The sequence below is a fragment of the Parasteatoda tepidariorum genome, chromosome 5 (genome assembly GCF_982258835.1).
Source record: "Parasteatoda tepidariorum strain Cologne lab strain chromosome 5, Ptep-v5.0, whole genome shotgun sequence".
Lineage (NCBI taxonomy): Eukaryota > Metazoa > Arthropoda > Arachnida > Araneae > Theridiidae > Parasteatoda > Parasteatoda tepidariorum.
Genome location: NC_141759.1, coordinates 63,729,063 through 63,736,791, shown reverse-complemented (window position 1 = coordinate 63,736,791; position 7,729 = coordinate 63,729,063). Strand labels below are relative to the sequence as shown.

Here is a 7,729-nt window from a genome sequence, read left to right as displayed (position 1 = left end):
ATAAGACCGAGGATTGGATATAAACCGTTAAAAAACAACTGAAAATAATGTCTTGACAATCGAACCAATTCCTATGTAAAGCCTGATTTATTTATTTATTCTGCTTATTAGGATGATTGTTGCGAAGTCTTACTCTAAAACCACATTTTCTTAATAAAAATTTGTTATGCATGTGCTAAACTCAGATATTGGTATGATTTTGCTGAACAGAAGCTTATAATTTTTTTTTTTTATTTATTTATTTTGTTCATGTAGAAAAGTAATTAAAATTTCAATTTTTGACAAAATAAAGCTTAATTTTGAAAACACCATGGTAAAAAACATTTAGTAAGGTAGTAAAGCATCAATCACAAAACTCTGGTTGAAATTTAATCGCTCTATCTAGTTGGAAAGTGGTCCCAATTTCAAATGGAACATCTCCCCTCACAGAGACGAAAAACAGTTAATAAAATCGTAGTAGTAATTTAGCATTATTGCTACATGGATGTGCTATAAAATCGATTTTACATAAAGAAAAACCTTTTCACATTCCTTTTTATATTTAAATTTATTCATTTTTCCTTTGACTAACTTCAACATCAAAGACCATTTATTTCTGTATAGCTTCTGTTAATCATAGTATTTTAAAGTATTTTCATAAAATGACAGTGTATTGAATAAAATATTATTTAACTTTCATTTTTTTCTCCCTTACCCAATGAATTCAAACTTAATTTGCGTGCAAACTACCTAGGTACAAACTCCTTAATTTTTTATTTGTTGGATGGAGAATATACCTACTTTGAACAGAAAATCTACATAATAATATCCATATAGATTCATATAGTATCTTACTAATTTTTAACCCAACAGAAGAAAGTAACTTTTGGATCAAACATTGCGAAAAACTCGCCTTCATGAGAAACTTATATATTAGAAGGCTTATTTGTCTTACATGCAAAAAATAAACTTCGAAAGTGTTCACGGTTATCTCGTCTGTAAAAGAACTTAATTTCTACGGCCACGCACAATTAGCAAGAAATGCCCTTTCTGGAAAGAAAATATTTATTAAACTAACCAATAACCTATTTCATTCCTAGATGCCTGTGGCTTATAGGTACGTAGGTGCGACCCCTGCAAGATATAAAAATGCTCCGTCTTAAACTTAACACAATTTTCTTAAAATTATAATATGAAACGAACACAATGAAGAGACATTCGGGTATTTATAATCATTCATTTTAATTTAATTTATGTAATTTAAATTACTGCTATGTTAATTAATAATCCCGATTTAAAGTCGAAAATTAAAAAGAAGTTCGATAATGGAACATTTACCGACTTATTGCACTGAAATGAAATTAATCTTTAAAATATGAGAAAATAACTTCTACCTTACAATAATTATATTCAAAGTTTAGTTAAGAATTATTTTTATTTGTTAACTGAATTAAAAAATTTCTTATAAAAGAAAAAAAATTATTTTTATTGTACTTCATGCAGAGGTGCACAACCTTTACAATGCAGTGTTTTTTTTGTAAGCATCATTGTTTCAGACACAATTCCTTTTATTACGTCAACTACTGATATATTTGCATAAAATTAAATTCTTTTAAGTAATTTTCTTTTTTTATTATCTTAATTTTTGTTCTTTTTTCCGGCTAACTTAGTTATTGGAGCGTAATACTATATTGGAACGTAAAACAAAAGTTTATTTTAAAATAAATTAACTGAAATGTTTTTTAATTAAGGCAAAAAAAATATATATATTTTATAACAACATAAATGCAAACTAAATGTTTTAATTCAAGAAATTGTATATTGTTCAAAATAAAACAAACGCATTATAGCTCAAAATAAGATTTAAGATTCAGTTGGAATTCAGTTCAGTATATTTTTAACTTAAAGACATTTATATTTAGTGAATTATAAGAGATTTTATGAATGTTAAATCTTAAAACCAATTTTAAAGCAACAAAAAATCAGAAACAAAGTTCAAAAGCAGTAAGCAGTTTAAAAAACGGCAATCAAATATCATATTTTGTAATATATTGTATTAAAAATATAAAGATTTAAAAAAAAAATTAAAAATAGCATGTATGTTATAGACGGCAAGAATAAAGCACGGTACAAATCACATCAATTAAAGTTCGTTTTTATCCATTGTTTTTAAACTAACAAATGTTGCTTCACTAAAAATACTATATCTTACAAACTGTTAGTCCAACAGCTGTCAAATTTATAACTGAATAGTAGCCTCATCTATGTGTCAGCCTACGAACTTTTCAGCCCAACTGTTATAAGCGACAACGACAAGAATAAAGCACGGTACAAAGCACGTCAATTAAGGTGATCATTAAAATGACTGATTCGAAAGTCGCTGCCCTTATGAAAAAATCGAGGTATAAATGAGGTATAAACAAGGTATATTTTAAAGGTATAAAGGAGGTTGTTATTTAAAGACGTCGTTGAGGTTGAAAAGGGTGCAAATGAATACCTCAAAACCAACCTCAAATATACCTTAATATATATCTCCAGAGGTATATATGTTTCAACTTGAGGTGTTTAATTTTACATCTTGGGAGAGGTAGATATTTACTACTTTAAAGTGTTTCATTTTCAACCTTAGGTTATTACTTATCAGCTTGAAGTATATTTATTTACACTTGTGGAAGTATTTATTCAACAACCTAAAGTGTGTCATTTTACACTTCAGGTTATTATAAATCAACCTCAGGTGTATTTTGTTCCACTTCAGGTAATTATTTTTCAACCTCAGGTATCTAATTTTATGCTTGTAGAGATATATATTTTTCAACGTATGGTGTGTCATTTTACACTTCAGGTTATTTCAAATCAACCTCAGGTGTATTTTGTTCGACCTTAGGTTATTACTTATCAGCTTGAAATATATTTTTTTACACTTGTGGAAGTATTTATTCAACAACCGAAGGTGTGTCATTTTACACTTTAGGTTATTATAAATCAACCTCAGGTGTATGTTGTTCGACCTCAGGTAATTATTTTTCAACCTCAGGTATCTAATTTTATGCTTGTAGAGGTATATATTTTTCAACCTGAGGCATGTCATTTTACTCTTCAGGTTATTTCAAATCTACCTCAGGTGTAATTTTTGATAGTTGGAAAGGTGATTTTTTACTAACGTAAGGTGTATTATTTTTCACCTCAAATATAAGTTTTTATGCTTGTAAAGGAAATTTTTTTAATCAAACTAAAATATGCCATTTTTCCCTTCAGGTTATATTTTTTTATGCTAATGCTGGTAATTAAATATAATTAAAATGTTTCTCCTTAGACTGCTAATTTTTAACCTAAAATATATATCTTTTCACTTGTAGAGGTATTTATCACTCTGATGGAGTTTTTAATGTTACACATTAGGTGGTAATTACTTATTAACTTTTTACGGTCTGTCTTAATTTTCACTGCTAATCCTGATGCTAAGAAACTATTTTCTAAACACATAGGCGGAATACGGATGAATCTTTCTTTCGAAAGAATTTTCGACTGATTTCCATGTATTGTGTGAAGAAAAGTAAAATGCAATGCAAAGAATATATCTTCCTTTAATTTTGAAATACAACCCATTGGAATGTATTCTTCCTCACACAATTCAAAATAGGAATTTTCACTTAACGCCTTTAATTTATAGTTTGTGAACCTTGTGCTAATTTGCAATTAAATAGTTCATAAAATTTATTAATCTTGAATTAACATGTAGAGTTGAATAATGTTAAGTATGCTGACTCATAAACCTTAAAAGAACATTTCAAATGTTTCTGTAATTTTAATAATTTCAATTAAACTATCGTGAAAAGAGGATACATTTGTTTCAGAAAAATGTGGGAACTCATTTATATAGAACAGATGTTAAAGGCGCTAATTTTTTGTAAAAGCGAAATAACAGCAAATTTAAATAATTTAGCCAGCTTACAAATAAAAACTTTTATTAACAAAAAAAAATTAATTTTTCGTTCAAGAAATCAAAATTCTTGACAATTACTCTGCTTCTTCTGCAAGTTTGCTGTGCTTACGTTATTTGGAGCATTGGAACCTATAAATAAAAAATTTGAATTAGCGAGAGTCATATTTACATTGATAATGACAAATTTTAAAAGATTAGAATAATATTTTAAAGCTTATTTCGTTGCATAAATCACCTTTTATTATTATTTCTATTCAATTTTGAATAAATAAATGGTTTCTTTAGTAACAGCAGATGAATAAGAATAATAATAATGACCTGCAAAACTCTCCTTCCAGTATATTTCAATTCTTTATTTTGACTGTTTAAACATATCACTTAAAAAAGCTAATTTTTCTATAAGATGCATATAAAAACTGCTGTAGAAATAACACGCTTATTGAAATTCTTAATTTTCCAATAATTCAACCGACCATTTTTAATTATGGATTGTTATGCTGATATTTAAATTTTTTTCTCAGCAAATTTTGAATAAATTCAATTACACTGGCCTGCTTGTTTAAATTTTTAGTCCAATTTCGCAAAAGAAATTGTACTAAAACCAATTCTCAATGCTGCTGATTCCGAAAATAATTGTCTATCGCGTAAGGTTTTTAAAAACAAAAGGTCATTTTCAACCTTTTATTTAATGTGATCAAGAATCAATCATCTTTTAATAAAAGAATGTAGAACATCAATGTTTTGTGTTTTTCATGCCCCATCGAAATAAAAGCAACATTAAGTTTATATGTTTACTTGCCTGAGAGAATAATTTAAGATAATGCTATAAAATAATGTTTTCAAAAATCAAAGATCATGCAAACTTTATCAGTAATTTTTTAGGTGAAAAGATTTCATTGAATCAAAGGAGAATAATTTACTTGTCTTTTTTCTTTTTGGTGTATATTTAGAGTTACTCCCAGGGGAAGGCTCTCCAGTTACTAGTCTCCACTTCCTCCTAGCTGCAGAGCACGTATTATTGACAGCCTTATTCAAACCTTGAAATTCTGGATGCCATTTACGGAGCAGCTCTGTAAAAGTTGCATGTTCAAGTTGAGTAAAATCAAGTTATATAAAAGTTGCATAGCAAGTTTCATTTGGAAATTTTCAGATGAGATTTTTTTTTTAAGAAATTGAAGGAAATTGAAATATATATTTATATAACTTTGATAAGTTACTAATGTTGACAACAAAAATCCAGAGTCAATAATACTTTTAAACTTTTTTAACTACAATATAAGCAGATTAAGTATAGGTTCACCAAAATGATTTTAATATTTAATTGAAATAATAAAATTATTTTTTTGGAATAGCTGTCTCAGTAAATTTGTTTTATACAATATTCTTTGTGGATTAAGGATAAAAACTATTTTATTAGAGCACACTATTTATACGAAAAGTTTTCATGTTCTTTTAGTCTCTTTACGAGTCTTCACGAGTCTTATTAAAAATAAATTGAAAATCATTCCAAAATATTAAACTGCATCATGTTGATCTAGAATAATATTCAAGATTTTGCCTTAGCGGACTAAAAACTAAAATAAAACTAAACACAGTGGCGCGACAGCCCATAGAGGGCCAAGGTCTACTGTGCCCATTTCAGTTTTCTTGACCTTGGGCTCTGGGATGCAGGAGCAGATGTTCCGGTTAGGTGGTCAGCCGAACGCGGAACCCCCAGTGTTTAGTTCCCAAGCATGCTTGGTACTCATTTATCGACCCACTGAAGGGATGAAAGGCTGAGTCAACCTTGCCCGGCCCAAGGATCGAACCCAGGACCTGTGGCACGGAAGAGCGGGGAGTTGCCTTAGTGGACTAAACGGACAAAAAGTTTGAATTTTGCATGAGAATTTTTTAAGTGGGTGCCAGTTTTCCTTTACCTCTATAGTTGCCTTTTTGCTAACTAACTTCAGATATTATTTAATAGGTGATACACATACAAATACTTTTAAGATACTCAACTAAACCAAGCTTATGTATAAAAGGGCAAGTAAACTTAAACTAGGCTGCATTAATTTCTTCGTAAAAATTTTAGTAACTTGTACTTGTCAGAATTCAATATGCTGTTGCTGGAATTATTATGGTGTTATTGAAGAAATGATTTCTGGTGAAAAGATGCGTTCTCTTAATCTTAATTTTAATGTTGAACTAAGCCATATTACACAAGTAACTAATTCTGGCAACTTTAACTTAATTCCTGTGACAAATATATCTTCTGTTTGTATTTCCATCCAGTGCGATGACACTGGAAAAATTTATTTTGCTAATGTGGTGAACAATCTAGAATTAGAATAACTTTTTTCTCTCTAGAGGCAATGTATATGTAAGTTCAGTAATCCCCGCTTATATATAATGTAATCGCTGCTAATATCAATCACTTATTATTACCGAAATTATTCGGTTCTGATTTTTTTTCATTGATATTATAGTTTTCTGTGATCCTTACATAATTTAATGTTATTAGAATTTAATTTTCAAAATTCTTTATTTATTAGCGTTATATTTTTATTTACTCTGCACATTTAAAAATAAAAAAAATTCTTTTCTTTCTCTGCGATAATGTTAGAATTTCCAATTTCTCATCATTTCTGGAGTTTAAAAACAAAATATTTTTCAGATTATGAAAATTTATGAAGTTTGCTTTATTAATTTGAGGGGGGTTAAAAAATTAGTTCACTAAAATTAGCTTGAATCTTATCTCATATTACATATATTTTTATTAAAAAAAAATTTCAGATTTTATTAGGAATTCTCATATATTTTTTAATGAAATTTGTTGATTTGATATGGTAAACTTGTTTCCTACCTTAGAACCACCTGTTAATAGTAAACATTAATTTAAAAAAATGAATATTTACTTCGAAAAACAGGATTGTTTTTTTTCTTCATGTTTGTAAATATATATTTTTATGAAAATGCAACTTTTGAAGAAATATTAAAATTTTTGTGTGATGTATTTACCCTGATTGCAATTTTTATTGTATATGTTTATTTTATTAGTTAAATATGTATGTTAGATTTTTGTTGAAGGCAACAAATATGCATTTCGTTCCTTACAATAGTATTGTTTATTTGTTTTATTACCTGCAATATATAGAAACTGTTAACTTTCAATTTTCAGTGATTTATTTATAAGAGAAATTATGAACCTTTTACTCAATCAGCTTGCATACTGCTACGTTAAAACATATACATTTAAGCAAAACAAAAAGAATAGTTATATTTGAATAAATTACAAACAATAAAATATACTGTGCGTAACCTGCTGTAACGATTCACCAGTAACGTTACCCTAAACAGTGACGAGAAATATTTAGATTGATCTGTCTTATTGCTAAGCCTACAACAATAGCCTCAAAGAATATCCTCCGACTTAAATAATGTAAGATCAGGACGCGTCTTTAAAACAAAAATAATGAAATTTAAGTTTGAAAGTTGAGGCATATTTGATTAAAAGTGACAAAGCTAAATTAATAAATGTCACGCACACTTACCGAATTTTAAAGAAACTTTCGATTGTAAACACACACGCCATTTGCCGGCTAACACGGAACTCTGGGAAGTGAGCTAGTTGATATGAAGTGTACTTTAAACAACCTTAAAACAACCTTAGGTATAAATAAAATGACTTCATACATCTCAATAAAGACCTCACTCTCTTTAGTTGAAAAAAATTTTATTTTTTATACCTCGTAAATACCTCTTTTGTTACAAGTGTAAAAAAAACAACCTGGTGAACCTTAAAAACTGCCTCATGATTCTGGTTGA

At 28.3% G+C, this 7,729-nt stretch overlaps 1 long non-coding RNA gene across 1 annotated transcript; it reads right to left on the bottom strand.

Moving 5' to 3' along the window:
- Positions 1–3,930: 3,930 nt before the first annotated feature.
- LOC147809424 (uncharacterized) lies at positions 3,931–7,528 on the bottom strand. Its single transcript, XR_015433756.1, has 3 exons — positions 7,456–7,528; positions 4,846–4,995; positions 3,931–4,054 (listed from the first exon to the last, which is right to left on the bottom strand). It is a non-coding gene; the product is annotated as an uncharacterized LOC147809424 (long non-coding RNA).
- Positions 7,529–7,729: the final 201 nt, after the last annotated feature.